The sequence below is a fragment of the Columba livia genome, chromosome 16, assembly GCF_036013475.1.
Source record: "Columba livia isolate bColLiv1 breed racing homer chromosome 16, bColLiv1.pat.W.v2, whole genome shotgun sequence".
NCBI lineage: Eukaryota > Metazoa > Chordata > Aves > Columbiformes > Columbidae > Columba > Columba livia.
This window is the reverse complement of record NC_088617.1, coordinates 12,754,010-12,774,049: the sequence shown is the minus strand read 5'-3', so window position 1 is coordinate 12,774,049 and position 20,040 is coordinate 12,754,010. Positions and strand designations below refer to the sequence as shown.

Below are 20,040 nucleotides of genomic sequence, written 5' to 3'. Positions count from 1 at the left end.
ACAGCTATCAGGTGTCCTCCTATGGAGTCACCCACATATGTTGAGAGGTCAGGACCAGAGCAGTGCTGTACTCGTGCTGACGGACTCTGCCACAACCGCATTGCTGTTCCTTGCCTGGTGCTTTTGTCGTTCCCATCCCAGCTCAGGTCCCAGGTCTGTAACCATGCTGTTCGTTGCTGTGCTCCCATGCAGGGGAGCTGAATTTGCCCTTTGTGCCATGAGCACCAGGGGTGCCCAGGAGAAAACCAGAACAGGATGAGAACAGTCAAATCCTGGAGCTCTTCTTTCATATTTCCATTTTTACAAACTTTTTCCACAGTATCTGATTCCATTTGCATTCCTGAGAGTAGGAGAAAGTTCGTAGGGGTCTGGCTTGTTTTTGAGGAAATTAATACACAATTCCATCCACGTTCACTGCTGTGAAAGCTTTTTAAACAAAGGCAAAATAAATGGCAATGTTTGAGTTCATCAGGAATTTACTCCACTAAAATGAAAGCTACCCTTTGGGGTCTAGTTCCAAATCGGAGCAAAGCAAGTTATGTTACTGCTGTTGGCTGTTGATGGTGGTTGTGTCCCCCCGTTTTGTTCTCTGACTGAAGGAACTGAGGAATGGCAGGGTGCTTGGTTCGCATCTGTGAGGTTTGGAAGCATTGCTCTATCCTACTACTGAGGCACTAGACCTTAAAGAAGATGCTAATAAAGCTTGAAATCACATTTGCATTGCAAATGACACAATTTGTTCTGCTTTTGTACAGAATTAATTTGAACTGTTTGTTGTTTTGTTCCAGTTGTGCAGTGGAATAATGCCTCTGCTTTAGGTGGCTCAGCACCGTAAATATCTTATTCATAAACAAGGCAGGGTAAACGAAGAATGTGCTATGTTGGACAGATCATCTATTCAATTTTCTGACATTCATTTGTCAGCCATCTTCAAATTACCAAGCAACAGGGGGAGCCCTGTTCTCCCTCCAGGTCTGAAGTGTTGATGCTGATTTGTTCACTTACAGGCAGACTTGTAATTACCACTACTTTAGGTGATTGCCTTAAAGGGTTAAACCACCTCCTGAAGTGGTTCCATTAGCTCTTTTGAGTAAACAGAACATAGGAAAGTGTGAGCTTTAGTTAGTAACTGATTAACAAGTAAAGCAGCAGATCTCAGAGGAGTTACGTGTAGGGTCCATGGCATCCCCTCTCAGGATGGCCTGATTGCTTTGGCCACCTCGGCAAAAGTTTTTGAAGACCTTTGTGCACCAACAGCAGGTGGTCAGGCCTAGAGTTAGTTAGACCAGAGAGAAGGAGAGTCCATCCACATCTAGTGATCTTGTTACAAATCTGCCTGAGAATCACGCTACATCCCCATCACATCACTGACCCTGTGAATCTAGGAGCAAAGCATTGGGTGTTGGAGAGCCACACAATGCGTGTTCAGGTGCATCTGAGAGCCGGGAGATCACAGCGTCTGTCACGGGGTGGTTAACAAGGTCATGGGCAAACAGTTTCACCTCAGCAGCTGTGTCCCCTGTGAATGTGTTTCCTCGCACGCTGAAGAGCGGGATTGCTGAGCGGTCCCTGTGTCAGCATCACCTTGCTGTGGATTTTGGGCTGTATCCCCCACCAAGAGCTGCCTGCAGCTCGAACATCCCAGGCTGTACGTCACGGTTGTGCTACCTTGGTGTCTCTCAGCCAGGTTTACTCCAGTTCGTTTGAGGGGAGGACTGCTGTCATTAGAATGTAATTTCTTTGTACGAGTCCAGAGGCAGTGAACACCCTGAAGGCTGACCCCTAAACACTTCTTGCCCCTGTATGTCAGGATGTCACATATTGCCACATATTGCCAGGCAGAGGCGTTTGAGCGGTTTTTCCCACATGCTGTGCATGGACAAAGCAGCTCCTGTCTGGTTATTCTCAAAGATCTTAACTTCCTGACAAATATCTTTCTAGGCATGTAGAAAAACTAAGGATCGTTTTTGTGTCGTTTCACCTTACGTTCCTGAGAAGGCAGCAAGTCTGGGAAACACGACTGCTCTTCTGTCCAGTGAAATGTTGTTTTGCTGTGATTAGAGCTAAGCTGAAAATATCAGGCTTTATATGTTTCTGGAGGATTGTGAGATGGTTTTGGTTTTTGGGTTGTGGGGAGGTTTTTTTGCTTCAAATTGTATTACTTATACATTTGCTTTAAAATCAGAGATCTGTGCTGCCTCCAGCCCAACATGAGAAATACCTTAAGGTTTTGCCGTGATACAGTTGAATAACACCATGATGAAGTACCTAAATGTTTGAAAATAGTTTTTCAAAAGGTTAGAAAGAAAATGTATATTTTATATACTTACGCAGTAGGTAAATGTTATACAGATATTCAAATACTGGTAGCTTTCACATTGGATGTTCAGATGCCATTTGACAGTTACATACTACCGAGTTTCAGACAGACGTGTGCATGCTGAGTTTGCTGCTGCACGTAAGGAACTGAGGGGGTTTGAGTGTTGGGTTTTTTGGGGTGCAGATTTTTTTGTTTGGTTTGTTGTTTTTGTTTGTTTGTTTGTTTTTTCACACAAAGCAAGTTTTGCATCTCCTTCAAGAAGGGACCTATTTCAATTTCTCTGTGGTGGATTACAGGTTGTTCTTTTCTTAATGAAAAACATTAGATAACAAACCAACACAAACTAAAGAATTGCAGTACTCTAAAATGAAGTTACTTTGATTTATTTTCAAAGGCCATTAGCTTACCTTCTTGAATATTATATTTGAGACAAGAAATCATCTCATTTGTTTTTGTTGTATTCCTGCAATAACTTTAATCCACCTTTTAAATGCCGTTTCATACTTTCCTCATAATTTCAGATGTCTTCATCCATTTGCACATGCAACATGAACGTGTCCTTCGACATTGACCTTCCTAAACATAGCGTGGATCTGGCTCGGTTGGCAATTCCTGCACTTTCTGGAGAGGTTTTTGGGTAAGTGCTGAGTAGTTCAGCTTCATCTGTGTACATGTCTTTTTTTGGATCTCTGCAAACAGAGGCTTCAGAACAGTCACATGTACCAATTATTTCACTTTCAAATGCTCATTAGATTTTTGGCTCCTTCTGCCGGCTGTACAAGCGCCATGTGGAAGATTCTGGAAGTGAGGTAGGAGGAGGAACAGGGCAAAATTTGCTTTTCCTTCACACTGTTGTACCTGCGATGCATCAGTGTCTGTGCATTCACTGTCACTCGTAAGTGTCCCATGCAGTGCCCAGGGAGGGCTGTAGCATGGAACAGCTCCACGTAATTAAGTCCATAACAAAGCCTGATTAGCAGAAACATTGGGTAACGCTAAGAAGGAATTCTCCTTCAATTTTGTAAGTTTTCTTTGCATAAGAGCAGTCTGAAAATAGGCTTACACCTTAATATGCTTGTGTGCCTCACATGGCTCAAGCAAGGAGAATTAGTCGGTGTCTGATTCAAACCACAATTTTCACCGTTTAAATCTTTTCTTTTTATTCCCCTTGCATAGTTTTAGCAGGAAAAGTGAGTGAAAAATTGCTGTCGTAAAAGACTCATCTGCTTTCCATTATGCTGACATTTAAGGATTGCACGCATTAAAATGCTCCTATGCAGAGAGCGACAGAAAAAACAGGCAGTTGAAATGTATAACAAATGGGAAATTTTGTAATCCAGCCACCCTGTGCTGGGCGTGGAATGAGGATGGGGAAACCAAACCCAGCTCCCTGCACCTCACCCTTCCCATCCCTCCCTGCGTCTACACGTTAGGGAATTAAATTGCCAGTGCATAGGAAAATATTTTCTCAAAACATCCTTTACCCTCCGTCTCCTTCAGATATTGATATTTTCAGCCCAAAGTTGGTGTGTTGTCCTCCCTGCAGGCGGAACCCTAAGGACAGTGATTTAATGTGGTCTGGTTTATCAGTGGCTTTTGGTCTGTACTGGAATGTGGTTGTTAAGAAGCTTTTCTTTGAATTAGGAAAGCCAATTCCTGTTTTCCTTCTGGGCAGCTTCCAGCCGCTGGTATCTTTTGGTTTCTCACAAGTCGAGGAGCAGCATTTTTTGTGGGTGAGATGTCTAAAAATACTGGTTGTTTTCTAAGCGAGTGGCAGACAAACCGCTCCAGGTTCCTTCCTGTGGCTGTTTCTGTGGGTACAGGAACATCAGCGTGGACTGAAATGTGCCCTTACAAACCTGCCTTCCCACATATCTTCAGATGACCCCATGAAACCACAAGGAAAATTTGAAAGTCTTGGTTTTATAATAATATTTCATATCTGTCTTGGCATTTGAACCACATAGTACAATTCCGGGACTGAGAGTCTGCAATGCTGAGCGATTTTTTCCTTCAGATCTCTTTCTCAAAGTTTCACATAATCCATAAAATATCTAAAATCTATTTTTACGAAGTTTATTATGGTCAAAACACAGAGTGTAAAAACACCAAGACTAGGATTCTGTCTCTTATTCTCCAGCTACCATTTCTGTATCAAATTTATCCATTTGACAAGTCAAAACCAGTGTTGTTTTTGGTTTGGTGGTTGTTGTTTTGTCATTTGTTGCAGGTTGCAAAAATGATGTGTTTACTGCTTTGTAGCAAAGATCAAAATAAGTAAAATGCCCCATTTAAAAGAAAATATTTCAGCTTCTCTGTGTAGTTGTGATTTCCAGCTCCCATCCCTACCCATGCTGAGGCACATTGCAGTAAAGAAATGAATTGTCCCAGGCTCTCTGAGGACCGTCACTCATTGACGCATAAAATTCTCTATCTAAAGGCTGCGGGGAGCTGATTCATCATCTAAGTAACTTCAAGTAATGTACAGTGTAAAGTAGAAAATAGGCAATGTTCTGCACAGTGGTGTCAAATATTGAACCCCAGCCTACATTTCTGGGGGGGAACTTTTGCATCTGCAAATGATGATGCTCTAATTTACCACCCCATATAAACGATGGTCTCAAACACGTACCATTGAATTTATGGCTCTGAGAACTTTAACAGTGGGTAGTGGGAGGAAGTGGAGGAGGGGAAAAGAAGATGCTCATAGGGAATAAAAGTGAAAGGAATGGACACTTTCACTGAACCACAAATTGTTGGCCCTTTGTGTCTTGCTGATGCATTAGCGATCAATACGTGCTTCCTCCTCCTAGCGGGTATTGCTCTGTGCTCCTGCCTGTTGCTTCGCTTGCCCCCGTTTTCTGAGGCTGCACAACAGCAGCTCCTGACAAGGACACAGGGAGCCAGAACCAAAATGACGAGTTCTGGCAATCTAGGAGAGGGTGAATGGCAAGCTATGACTCTTTTATTGTAAAGCAAACACACATGCTACAAACAAACCAACCCAAACCACCCATCCCACCCCAACCTAAACAAACAAGCAGAGAAACTCCCAACAAACAGACCTATTTCATCAAAGCATTTCTCATATACCTCTCATTACACATGCAGGTAGGTTCGTCGGCTTCAGTGGATTCCTGTTTGAATTTAAGCACATACCTAACTTGGATGTGTCTGGGCATAATGAGACGAGAAGTGAAAACACCTTTGGAGTATCTTTACTGTTGTTAATCTTTATAAACAACATATTAAGAGCTCATCCTTACACAGATAGATGGAGAAAACCAGACAGAAAAAAAGCACGTTAACAAAGTGCTACCAAAAAATATATTATTTTTCTAGTTTAGGGCGATCCCAAGTAAAACCTGATATGTAGGATAGTATTTAAACTGCACAGGAGATCAAGGGTCCTAATTCTAAGTTTGGGGATAATTTCAATTAATTAATGCAGTGCAAGCCTGATGTGGGATGAGAGGTGTAGATTTAAGGTGTTTTGTGCTTGAGGAGGTATTCAGTGAAGGAAGTGCTAATTTAACCATTTGACAGAGACTGTGCTAGCAGGTTTTTGCAGGTTTAATGAGTTTCTCCAACGAGAATGTTCTCAAAAACATCTTTTCTGAATGCTGTCTTGAAGACTTTCCCTCTGGGGACTGACAGAGGGGAAACGAGGAGCTGTCCCGGCACTCGCTAATGGAACGCTCGGGCGCTTTAGTGAGAGGGGTCACTTGCAATTCCCCTGTCTTACAGATTGTGTTCGTTGCCCAGAACATCAGTTTCTGAGCTCTGAATGGGTTTGCTTCCCAACAAAGCAGAATGTTTTGGGAATTGTTTGTCCTCCTCAGATGATTATCTTTCTCCCTATCAGCAGTGCTTGCAGCATCACTGCAGTGGATATTGCTTGTTCTAAATGAGTCAGTTACAGAGGCAGGATAGATTCTCTTTTGGCCTTTTAGCCAGAACAGCTTGATCTCGCATCCCTGTCATCACAGGGCTCAATATTGGCAATCTAAGGTAGCCTGTATATAAAATTCAAATAAAATCCAGTAACTCTAAAACACATGGGCATTGCCTTTCAGGGTTTCAGGCATGGGATGGCTTGGAATAAATAACATCAGTGTTCTCCACAGGAAGGTATTTTTAGTATTTTGTCTGTATCACATCATCAAGGTTTTTTTTAAAAAAAAAAAAAAAAAATATATATATATATATATATATTTGTATTTATATCTTTTTATATATTATATATATATATATATATGAAAACTCTCCTATGTTAAAGATTTCAGGTACCTGAAGGTTTCACAGTAAGTGATAGTGTGCATATTGCTACTGCTATTTAAATACTAATTGGCAAGATTTATTGCAGAACTGTAAATGTTAAAGGCCAAATATGTCCCATCTCATACCGTGCAAGTCTCATTAAATCTGTGATCAGAATCTGACCCATTAAAAAGTCTTTTGTCCAGTGATCCTAACTACAGCTTTTAAGACAATTAACTCAGCATTCTGATTTGATCTTAAATAGGAACCATATTCATTTGAAAAGGATTTATTGCAGCCGTTTGAATCAATAATATTGTTAAAAGAACAGTGGAAAAGAAAACTGAAAATATGATATGAGGCAGATGAATGAAAAAAGATAGTAAATTTTATAGAAAAATAATAGGAGGCAAAATTGCCAGTCAAAATATTAGCCAAAGACTCAGTTCTGGTACAAAGATGGATAGTGTAAGTATTTAATCAAAGCAGCTGAAAATCTCCCATGAGACATAGATCACAGGCAAGTCTCGGAGGAGGCAGTGAGGGGATGGAAATCTCTTGACAGCTTCTGAATGCCTCTAAGTGCAGTGTATGCTAACAGTCCCGCTGCTTGAGATATTGATCAAACGTGACACCAAAGGTCTGAGAACAGAGGCTCCCACGGCAGGTAGACACATCCTATTGGGATCCTGTGTCACCAGTGGAAGAGGTGACAGTCCCCCCTGCTCGTCACTGCCAGTCCTGTCCCCATCGCTGGGCAAAGGGCTCCTGGGGAGCATCAGCCGGTCCATGTGCTAACAGTGAAATTTTCCTATGCCTTGAAAACGTTAGTAATAATTGTGACTAGTGTGTGGAGTTGTTTAAACTGTGAATGAAAAGCCTCATATATGAGCATTGAGATGGTGTTATTTTCTTTATTATTAATAATTAGATGCCAGAGTGATCACTTGCTATTGGTTATTACTAACAGCCACTTGGGCCCAAATTCCTTTTCCACACAAATGCCTGCTCTGCAAGGTTCTGCTGGAATGGAGCAAATCTTGGCGACTCGCTGCACACTCTTGCCAAACTCCAGCTTGTTGGCAAGAGGCACCAAAGAAGGAGAAAACCTCCAAGATTTGCTTCAGTAATAAAGTTTTGCAATCCCCTAGCCACATACTTCCAAAAGCTTCGCAGTGCTTGAGCACTTGGGTTTGAAAACCACTGGATTCAATTGAAATGCTCTCGATTTCCTTAGCTTATAATTTGAGCATGTTGGAGGGGCAGGGAGCAGTGGACCTGCTACGGAGCCTGGCTGGCGGTGGCCTCTTCATTAGGAGAAGAGGGATGTGTCACATCTTGGAGTACTTAACTCCAATTAACTGATTAGCTTGAGGTAAAATCCCAGCAAACACAAGGCTGCTTGATGTTTTGAAGTCACGGACGCTAGCTATCTTCTGTTTAGAATACAAAGCATCTTGGGGGGGTTTGGACATGTAACTCCAGGGAGCTCAAAGGCTTTCTCTTGTTTAGAAGAAAGAAGCTGGAAAAAGAAAACAAGTCTAGTTGGTCTTCATGCCTGGCAATGCCACAGAACTCTCATTTGGCTCCAGATAGGAATGGTGCAATTTTGGGGTCTAAGGTGTTAAATTAGGCTGCAAAAATTGTAATTCTGATATATATATATATATATATACATATATATATATATATATAAATTTAAATTTAAACTCCTGAGGTTGTGACTCCACAACATTGTCATCCAGCTCAGCTGGTTTACAGTTCAAAATGCCACTACACATACTTTTGTATTGTCTCGTGTATTATTAGTAAAAACTGTTGCTTGTTTCAATATGCAATTAGAGATAGAATATGCACATAGTTGCAGCAAAGCATTAATATGATATGCTCTCTTTACAAATAAATATCCCATCTTCTGTTAACTTCAAGAGCATGGCTTGTGAGCCCCTGGATGGGAGCCACAGCATGGAATTAGTGTACTGCAAGCAAAGGATCGTTTTTACAATATTAATTTTACTTAAATAGGTAACTGATCAAAGTCAGGTGTTTCTAGGAGTTTTTTTCAAGCAACTGTTTTGTTGCTATATTCTGTGTGTATGTGTTGTTCTTGTTGTGTTTGGTGTGGTTGTTGTTGTGTGGTTTGGTTTTGCCCCTCCAGTTTTATCATGGGTTTTTCCTACCACACTGCACTGGGTTATTAGTATGGAAAATCTCTCTAATGCTGTCAGGTCCATGCGTTACCGCTGTGCATTATGCATGCAGGATGCGGACACCTGCAGCCTGCTGTGCACATCTTTGCTGCATCTCTGCTTTCTCAGTGAGCTACCACAAAGCCATATCCCTTTCACCAGAGGAACACCTGCCTTCATGAGGACCCTCAAAAAGGCAGTGAGAAAAGGCAACAGCTGATTTCTGTGGATGTTGGTTTCCCAGTTAGAGAGTGTCAGACAGCAGGTTGTGCAGCGCACTCCCAGGGGTGAAAAAGACGATAATAATGTATTTTCCGTGCAGCAGTATCAGTGTTGGTGGGGATGGAAGGCAGGGCAGGACGCAGGTTCCCGCTGAGCCCTCGGGGGACAGTCCCCCGGCCATTCCTGCGATGCTCACACAGACTGACCCACCCAGGCAGTGCCCGTCTGCTCGGTGTGCCCCCCAAATCTTCTGTACACCTGCAGCTCTCGCTGAGGATAGTGGCGTTGGTTTCTTTGTAGTGGTGGGGTTTTGTTTGTTTTGGGATTTTTTTGTTTTTTAATGAAGACCAAATTAATTCAGAAATATAAGAAGGATGGAAATACATACAAATACACCAATTTATGCATTTAGCACTCCCCTCCCAGTATTTCTGGTTTTATTCTTCTTCTTTCCCCCAACCCCTTGAGCAACTCATGGTTATATTGTTTCATTCACTGCTTGGTGAATTCTTCCTGTAGAACGTCCTCACAAATTCTCATTTGGTTCTTGCTAGGCACAATTGTTTTTTAAGCTCAGTATATGGGTTTATCCTTATTTAACCACCCATCTCACAGCCTTTGATCTCTGAAAGTTGAGGTTTTGCTATTAAGTATCATTATAAGCCTTTGTTTTTTATGAGGTTTCGAAACCCCCAAAATCTTTGTTGCCTTAATGTTTGTTGTGTTGAGACCTACAGCTTCCTAACAGCCTGGGACAAAATGCATGCTTGCGTATGGTGATTAGAGGCACTATTTTATTTTATGAGCTCCATGAATTCAGATGTCTGTGCTTGCACCAAGCCCGGAGTGATTAATCCCAGCGGGGCTGCGAGCCAGCGACAACCTGGGGCTGGCAGCTCCATCTGCAGTTCCCAGCCCGCTCAGCCCTGCGGGGCCCCCGGGGGTTTCGCTCTGGGATTCCTGGGCAGAAGGCAAAGCGATCCATGAGTTGCGTACCGCTGCGAGGTCCTTTGTGGTTTTATGTTCCCAAGTAAAATTCTGGCTGAGTACGGGTGTTATTTAAACAGTTTTTAAGCCGAAAAATAGATCTGCTGTTTTTTCTTTGTTTTCTCTAATCTGCCTCACAAATGAGAAATCCTGGAGATCACAGTCCGTTTTGAAGATCAACTCGCTTCTGCCATCCAAGAATGCTGCTCGACCAGTTCTTTCAGAACTCGTTCTTTCAGAAAACTTTATTTCTAGAATCTTCTTTCACCTTGAATCCTGGTAGATGTTTTAGGCAGCCGCATTTTAATCTTTAGCTTTAATTAATTTGGTAAAGTATAACAGAGCAGAAGCATGGATGACAATATTAATGAAAGTAATAAAAACAGATTCATGACTAAATCCAAAGAAACAGAACCTCAGCCTCTCTGCAGACATGGGTATTAATGAGATCTGCTTTGTTTCTCTCTGAGGGTGGGCAGTTTCTCCTACTCCTCCAGTCTCTGCAAGTGCTAAAGAGTGTGTTTATTTTATTCCAGTTAGAGCCACAAGCAGAAACTGGTAAACTGGTACACTGAAATATTGTTAGAAGCAGGAATTTCTGATCTGAGAGTAAATGTGATAAACCACTAATCGTAATGGGATTTTTTTTCTCAAGGTGACCAAAGAGGAGGGAGAGGCAGCTTTGCTTTGGGGTATTTATGCAGACTGGAGCTCTGAGATTGCTTTGCTTGGGTAGGAAAGACGGGCAGTACAGTTTGGCAGGGTCTGCCTGACTTATTAGGGGAATTTAAATATATAGAAATGGACAAAGGGAAGGAGATGAATTAGGGACATTCTACCACACCAGCTTCTGGCCTGTTTGTTTGCTCAAAAAATAGGACCAACAAGTGTCTTAAGGGCAAGTTAAATAGAATCTTGAGTTAGCAATGCATGTAAACAGCTACTGGGTATATGGCAGTCTGTCTTTTCCTAATGTTTCATAGTTTGCGTTTAGTGCACCCTTCCCTCGCTTGATTTCAACAGGCAAAACAGAGACAAGTTGCAGCCTCTTATAGTGGTGCTGGGGCATCGCATCTCAGTGTTTGCCTGCCTGGCCCCTTTGTTCGCGAAGTTGATGGACAGAAAATCACAGAAACCACTGTCGTCTCCGTTGCTGTGTCCATGTTGCATCCTGCTTAGGGAAGCAGAGAAAGCTGATTCGTAGGTTCCTTCTGTTAATGACTGGTGATCCTGCAGCAAACTCAATTTGTATCCATAATGAAACCTTATAATGTTAGTGGCAGTATTAATATCAGTGTAATTAATAATACTATTTATATCATCAAGAGACAGTCACTAATTATGCAGAAGGATTGATACCTCACAGCAGATTAACCTCTTCTCAGTAGGCAACAGCTTGAACTTGTTTTCACCCAAGTAACTCATTAAGGGAGATGCTCAGAGCTGCTGCAGGACAGCCACTGAAATCTGCTCATCATCAACGTGCAGCGTCGTCACGAGGTGGGAAGAGTCTCGGGGCCAAGGTTTCTGTAATTGGAGCTAAATAAAGTTATGCTTCTAAATAAAACTCTCTTGTGCCCTTAAAGGGGGGCCTGGTTCTCTGAAGTAAATTAGTGTTCTTTCCATTTGAGTTTGTCTGGAGCTGGTTCACTGCTCAGTTATCTCATATGTGAGGTCATAAGAAATAGTGGGTACCATGGTAAAGAAAAAATGCCATTTATAAAGCCACGTACAAAGAGGTTCAGTCATTCCCAGCAAATATGTTTCCCTTGGTGAGGTGAACTCCACCTGAGTGAAAAGTGTGTGATTTTTATTTTTTTTAAACTTAATTACTTTGTGATACTTGTTTAAAGAGGCCTCAAAAATTTCAACTTGTTAAATTCCTTCTCGGTGTTGTTTCTTTATATCATGTCCTTTCTACCTAGATGATTGGAGAACTGGCAGGATGAAGAAGTAAGAAATACTGTGCAAATAAGGGCTGATCGATGGTGAGGATGAGGACTTTTTTCAAACTATTTGAAGCTCTGAAGTTTTTCTTCACGCTACTTTAACTCAGACTTCTGAGAAACTTGGAGGCATAAAGATGTCTTTGTTAAAATTCATTACTCCTCTCCCTTTATTTAAAGAAGGAGAAGTAAGAGTCTGAATCAGAGACTGCTGATGAGTTATATGGCAAGGTCAGAATTGATAGCAGCTGTAAAGAAGAACAAAACTACTTAGAAACCACATCCCTTTCTGGTGATAAATAAAGAACATGATCTCAATTATTTTTCTCTTCTATGGACCTGTTTCGAGACAACGTTTTTTATTGTATGCAGTTTCTTCTCTGAAAGCAAAGTATATTGGTAATAAAAAGTAGTTCTTCCTTTGGGAAAGCTTTAATCCATGAATTCTGACAATCCAGCAATCAAAGCTTGTTTCTTCATCCGCAGCTTTACGGTTTATACCGCACAAAGGGTTGAACATGTGCAGTGCACAGCCAGAACAGTGTCCCACGCCCATTTGCTACATAAAAATGATGTTGCGGTAGGAAGACAACGGGGTTCCCAACAAGAGGCTGGAAAGCAGTCAAAACGGCTGCTGAGGCGGCTTTTGCCAGGAGCTGCCTTTCTAAATGCTGCTTGAACTACTTCAGATAATTTATGCTCTTGAAATTTCAGTCAGTGAAAACTGGACGTCTCAGATATTTCACCACTAACAGCCAGTTGTGCCTTACCTTGGTCTTTCTAGCAGCCACCAGTGTTTATTAGAAGGTAACAGGCTTTGGATCAGATAGTTAGGGTGGAGGCAGCATCACCTGAGACCTGTCACAGCTTGACTCAGACTAGTGTGGGGACATCTGTTAGTGCTAGATCAGTGCTTGGTGCTCAGTGGATAATAGTCTCTTACAAAGGCAGAGCGATAGTTGAAAATCACATTGTATCCCTTCTGGTACTACATGTTCTCTAGTGTTTTTAAAATTATTTTTCTTTTTTCTAGCTGAGCTTGTCAAATGTTATGGTAATGTAGGTGCTCTCTGACTCCGCAGCTTTGGAAGGGGGGTTGAAGTGGGAGGAGAGAGAAAACCTGTCCTTAAAAGCAAGAGATTGAATTGTAAGTAGAATAAAGGGATATAATATCCAGATACTCACACTAGAGCTCTTGAACAGCCAGCAGATAATCCTATTACAGGGACACAGCTCAAGCGAAAACTCTCCCATCCAAATTCAGCCCCGATACAACCAGAGGCAGTAAATTCCTGCCTACAGTCTGGATGACGGTCCCTCATGCTGCCACGTTCGCCTCTGCCCGGCTCAGGGATGGGTGCGCAAATGACGGGAGGCAGATTGTCCCACCCTTGACCCGGCTCTTGGGGATGCTGTAGAGCTTCAGGTGCTCCCCAGGGACCGGTGGCAGCTCTGAGCCCGGCGGGAGGGCAGGACCTGCCGACCCTGCTGCTGCCTGTGCCCCGGAGCCTGCTCAAGTAGTGCTTGATCTGATTTGAGGGTTTCAGTTTTCAAGGACAATAGGCTGCTCTTTTGGAGCCAGAAAGAAATGCTTTTGCAGCATGAGTAGTACCCAGCACAGGATTGGACTCTCGCTGCTCTTCATCCTGAGAGCTTAGGCTTGTGCAGAGATACAGGCATGATTCTGGGGATAAGAATGTCAAGCTGGGCTTTCTTGTATCTGCAAAATAAAGATATATTTGCATTCTAGTCTATTTATTGAATTAGAAAAACAGTATAACTCGTTTTCCTACCTTCTTTAATGTTTAGTGTTTTCTACTCACACCTTGTAGTATCTTTCATCTCAGGCCTTAGCCTTACATTGTCCTGGGCAGCCTGTAGTCACCATTGAATGCTCCTTCACCTCCCTCTAGGTGAGGGTGCTGGCCCTGCAGCTGGGAGGCTCACACAGGCTCTCCATGGAGTTAGGCAGGAATTACCGCAGGCTTCCTACAACGAGGGGTTCTTTTTTAAAAAGAGAGGTGAGTTTGCAGATGATAGAGTAACACTCAGGTTTCTTGTTCCCAGCTTTGCAAGGATCCCTCTGACCTGAATGATGTGTTTTGGATTTCAGTCTTCCTTTGCCATCCACCTCTCTCCAGCGGGCCACGCCAGCACCTTCATGGGACCAGGAGGAGAACAGAACATGCTGGCAAAGGCCACGGTGCCTCCTTCAGTGATGCTGGAGCATTAAGGACCTCCTGGCGCTGCTCTGCAGTGATGGTCAGCTGAGGGATGCTCCAAGCTCTTTGCAGTCAGTGGAAAGGTTTAGGTGACCCTGGTGGGTACAGATCCAGCCCCGGACTCACTAATGCTCAAAAAGAACAAATCACCTGCTTGTTCCTGTAGGTAAGTGCAAGTCTCACTCACCAAATAATTAACCTGGCCATGTAAGGGAAGAACATGCACAATAAACTGCTGAAGCTTAATAGCAGGCCTGACATTTGAGCCAACAATTAATGAGCTCCCAGTCTAGAGCGAGCCCCTCCTTTGTCACTGAAGATTTGTCTTCAGATTATTTGGCCTTTCAGCAGAAGCCCATGGATTCCCCCAGTGACCGTAATGCGCTGAATAACAGTGCGGGTTTTACACGCACTCCCACACAAGGGAGGAAAAGTACTGCAGGCTCCTATATAAATTAATTTTTCATGTCGAAGCCCTAGAACAATGAGTCTTCAGCACACATATATAAATATTAGTGCAGTTATAAGTTGGCTGGTTTCTTTTTAATTGACTGTATGTATGTATTTACCGACTTTGAAAACGACGCCAAACTTTTTTGCTCAGTCAAAGGAGCTGACTTTCCCTCTTGCAATTGTTTCCGTGTGGCGAGTTTATTGACAGGCTTTCCCCTAGTTCCAGAAGGAAAAGGCTCCCCTCTTGTGGCTGCGAAGGAAAATCACATTTTCTGTGCTGTCTTCTCCAGTTAGTTGTAGAGAAATAAAAGTTATACAACTGGAGGCATCTTGCCTTGGTACCACAGCATGGAGCTTTGCTATCCTGATGTGCCGTGGCAATGTTCTACCTGTCTCTTCGACAGCTGCCAACTCTGCTTTGGGGTAAAGGGAAATATCTGAGTGGAACTGATTTAAATTATTTGAATCACAACTAAAAGTAACGATCTATATCATCAGTCAGAAACATGAAATTTAAAGAACTGATTTAGAGTGGTTTAGCATTTATACTTGTAATATACTTTCTTAGTAAATGTTGATTTGTATGTGTTGGGTTTATTTTGCTCGGTAAAGTCTGCTCTTGGAGAGAAGAGCTTATAGATAAATGTTTAAAATGTTCTGTAACTCAGTGGGCAGTCACTCAGATTACCAGGTTTTCTATTTTTATTATGTTAGCAATGCTGAAAAGCATATATTATTTACAGGATGGCTGATCCCGTTTCCAGTTGGTGCGAAACTGCTTTTGAATAAAACCTGAAATTTAATTTAAAAATCACAATAGCAGCAGCTTAAAATAATTAGTTAAAAGCTGTCTTTAAATACTTCAGATGCATCAGAAAGAAAAGCAGTAAGTTTACCCAGGCGTGTTGGGCAATTAAAATGAACATGTTTAATGAACAAAGGGAAGTTTGCCTCAAAGTCAGTAAACTGGAGCTCTTGTTTCTTGTCGATGTTTCTGCCCAAGTCTTGGGGCTAACGGGTCTCAGCCTATTATATACTCTATTTTTTAAAAATCTGTATTTTATCTATTGTAAAGACACTTAAATTCCAGGAAATAATTTAATCCTGGGATTTGAACTGGACCTACAAGAAAACAGTAAAAGTTTTGGATTCAAGGCTACACTCTTGGATGACCTCAAAAACAAATATAGAAGAATGTAGCTCAGGAAAAAGGCAGCCTGAAACTAGAACAGTTGTTAATACAAATATAATAGAACAGATTTAGATTTTAGTTTTTACCCTGGTGCTATTTTTATGCTATAAAGAAGCTAAAATGGGAAGTCTTTTATGTGATGAAAATCCAAATATAAACAGTTCCTTTTTGATTTCTAAAGCAGAGTTTTCTCTTGAGGAAGAGCTATGATTTTCAAATTTACTGTATCTTTATTATTATTATTATTATTATTATTATTATTATTATTATTATTATTATTATTATTATTATTATTATTATTATTATTGTAATGCGTTATCTTGAAAACGACATGCATTTGGCCCAATACTTTGGTACATACAGAAGAACTGTTCACTTTTAATTATTATTCTGTGGCATTAAACCCTGTCATTTTCCCTGCGTCGAGTACATCTATTCAAAAAGACCCGAAAAGGGGATGGAAAGGGAATTGATCTAAGAACAGAGGAAGCCACAGCACTTGTGTGAATGTTATTTCTTGTATCTGATGAGAATACAGGTTGCTCTGGTTTTGTGTCCTGTCTTTGGCAACGTTCTGCCCGGTACCATTTTCCTTCTCTGGTGTCTTTCTTTAGCCGAGGCACCTCCATAGGGCAACTGAGCGTTCCTGTTCGTTTACAAAACAGAAAAAACCTGAAGCTTTGGGAGCTGGAGATATCCCCAAATGTATACGATGTAATTAGTGGGCATGCATTATGGATGTCCTTAGCTACACAGAGGGCTTCTCAGGAGATGCAGCTATAATCACACTGTAGCCAGCTATTTATTCTTCCCTCTGATACACAACACCATTCCAGAGAAGGCAATTTCATCCTGCTGCCTTTGGAGTCTAAGCCTGATCTGAGCAACCTCTCCTGGAGGGGCGAAGGACACCCGGGGATCTGCCTGTGCCGTTTGCACTCACCATGGGGAGGTGGAAGGTTCCTATGTTAATCCCCTGCCATCCAGATTAAGACCTTTTCACATCCTTTGCAGATTTTAATGGGTTTTTTAAACAAAACAACTTGCAGAGTTCTGTGGTCACTGCTGAAAGCAGCAAACCGCATCCTTTGGTGATGTGAGAGGTCAGACTCAGAGCCAGGCTCTGTCCTTGCTCTGTGCAGGGAAGAGCTCCCGCACAGAGCACCCTTGCAGAGCAGATCCCTTGCCACCCATTCCCGCTGCTCAGCATTTGCTTCAAAAGCATTTTTTGGGTGTATAAGCTGATGTATTTAAACATTCCAGCTTGGAAGTTTGGTCTATACTGTTTCTGTAAGTTACTGGATTCTGAAGAAACTTCCAGTTAATATGCGAGGATGCGGGAGGTGGTAGCAGCTGAGGCCTCAGCATGAGCCATGTGTTCACAAAAACCTGAGCAGGAGCTGGGTCAACAGACACCAAAGTGCCTGTGACTTCAGTTGAACTGCTGTCTTGGATGGCAAGGATGCCCAGGCTTGGCATGGTTTGTGGAGTTCAGCTTTGGATTTGCTTCTTAATGCTTTGCAAAGAGTAAAAACTGTGCACGCTTGCTATCTCATTATTGCGCATAAGGTAACTAGGGTTCCTCTGGGTGAAATGAGCTTCAGAAATGCATTCTGCTTTTCTGCTTTACATTTGAGCAATCATAATTTATGAATCTAATTAGGTGCTGGTTTGCAAGAATGATGAATATTCACATTCTAAATAGCTGAGAAATATTAAAAATGTATGACAACTTTATTTGTTCCAGCTCCGAGGATTATGGGTGAACATTTTTCTGAACTTGCTGAGTTTTCTCAGTGTCATCCCAGTGCTGAGGCAGAGAAAGGGGGTTCAGCCTGGTGCAGGCTGCACCTGCCAGGCAGACCTGGGTGCAAACGCAGCCAACGTGCCCCTGCCAAACCCCGCAATGACAGAGTTGTGGGGTTTAGTGTCTTTTTTAGAGTCTCTGTGACAACTGGTTTCATTGCCATAGCTAATATTCAAGTCATTTTCTAGTATGTGTAGTTTTAGGAACTGGATTTCTCATAAGTGAAGGTAAGGATAATGTTTTTCTAGTAACTTCCCCTATTTCTTATCTTACTGGTAACTTTGGAATTTGCACGTTTGAGCTGGAAGGATTTGGTGAGTCCTTTTGCATTTCAACTTTCATGGTATACCTTTTGCTCTGCACTCCTCTGCAATAAAGAAAGCAGATGATCAGCAGTCTTGCTGCCCTTAATAAGGTGTTTAATTTACAAATTCTAAGTTGTCTACAGAGCTCTGTATTTTAGGGAAAGAAATTTAGGGAAAGAAGCCACTACCTTCCAAAAAATGGGGGAAAAAATGAATCTGTAATTCTGAAAACTGCAGGTTTTGGAACATAAATGACAATGCAAGTTTATGGAACCTTTTGGATTAAACCAAAGGCCAGCTCCATTAAACCAAATGGAGCATTCCTAATCTGACATGTTGACAAGGACACTCCTGCCTATTCCAAGAGGGAGTTTCAAATGAATCCAGATTTATCTTCTGTTCCCAACAGGGGCTGGGTTGGCTCCAGAGGAAGTTATCCAGGCCAAAAATAAACAAGAGACACATGAAGCAGTTTGTGCCACCAGGAAACCTTCCAGGGAATATGCAGAGAGGAGAAGGAAAGCCCGCAGAATCACGGCCTAAGATGTCTTTCCTCTCTCCTCATTATGTCCTATCTCTATTTCTTCAGAGAATGTAAATCAAAGTTTTTTCCCCGTGAGACCCCTCATATACACTTTCCTCATCCTTGCTTCCCCAAGAAGCTCCATGTGCTGCTTCCTCCCAACAGGCAACTCCTCCCTTTGCTGCAGTTGCGCGGCAGCAGCCACGGGGATGCTCAGTGCTGAAGCGCTGATCCTGCATCTGTTAACGTTCACACTCGGTTATTGACTTCTGCAAGAGCCGGCTGGAGCCGAACAGCCACGCTTTTCCCAGGAGTTTGTGTATGTAATTTGATTTATGTAATTCTAAAAAGCAAATTTAGCCTTTTCCAACTGCTTTTACTGTGGCAGACACATAGTCACAGTAATTGCAAATATCAGGACAAACACCTTTTGCGTTTAGATTTTGTCAAACTGGGACCAACCTTTTAATTTGCTGAGCCCCCAGGAGAGCTGTCCTGGTGGCACACATTGCTCACCGCACCGTGTCAGACCGGAGGCTGACGTGGGCTTTATAATTTGCTAGAGCAGAGTCACTAAATTACGTTCTGCTGTGAGATCTATAACCCCATGAGGCACAGAACAGCTCCTTAACACAACAGCCTTCAAAGAGGCGTGAGCTCAAATACCACTACAGAGGACGACGCTTCCCAGTGTTAGATACAATATTAGAAGTTCTACCTCATGAAACATTATAGACTGTATTTTCAAAGGAAATCCAAGTTCATGCCCATAATAATAGTGTGTTCAGAACTTCCTACCAAAGAAGAAGTCTGTATAGCTACATGTACACAGGTATCAGTGCCCGCGGGAAGGAAAGCTGTGGAGCGTCTGCTTTACAAACGCAGCTCCAGGGTTCCAGGAGCGCATGCTGTACACATGCGGGATGGAGACAGCTATAAACTCTTTGGCAGTGAGGGCCAGAGTATGAAATACGAGCCTCAGAAGGTTGTTTTATAGCCTGAACTGTAGATTTTGCAGCAGTGTTCTGTTAGCTATATTTTGGAAATCAGAAATCTCTTCCAGAGATGTGTGTTGCCCTCCATCTAGTATTAACATTTAAATTTTTTGTGTGACTCTCTCGTCATCAAAATAACAGCAGTCCTGCTTGTCTGTGAATTGTGCCATTTACTATCCCCAGTGTTTACTGGATGATAATGGCTGTATTCTTGTAGATTTTGATAGCTGAAGGAAATATGCTAATAGAATTAAATGTGAAAAATAGATTACCGCTGTCGCTTGCAGCAGTGAAAACTTTTGCATATTGCTACAGTATAGAAAATGGTTCCAACCCTGCACAGAAAACATATGTGATGATCAATAATTGCATGTGTATATTCACCGCAGAGTCACATTGATTTTAATAGCAGTTGCACACAGCCAAGGGAGAATTTTTATCAGACATATACATATATTAAAATGGATATATTTATACATCTATAGACACAAATAGGTAAATGTGTGTGCATATATGTGTAAAACCACACAAGCTCACTGCTTCTTGGGCTTTTCCTTTCGCTATAGTGTTTAGAAAGACTTATAGAGATTTTATCTGATATTACAATATATTTGCCACA

The 20,040-nt window shown here is 42.1% G+C and overlaps 1 long non-coding RNA gene across 6 annotated transcripts in view; it reads left to right on the top strand.

Moving 5' to 3' along the window:
• Positions 1–20,040, top strand: part of LOC135575593 (uncharacterized) — a 117,918-nt gene that overhangs the window by 75,827 nt on the left and 22,051 nt on the right. For all 6 annotated transcript variants that reach the window (XR_010466654.1, XR_010466655.1, XR_010466653.1 and 3 more), the window contains one exon: positions 2,842–2,957. This is a non-coding gene — a long non-coding RNA (uncharacterized LOC135575593). The remainder of the gene's footprint in view (positions 1–2,841; positions 2,958–20,040) is intronic.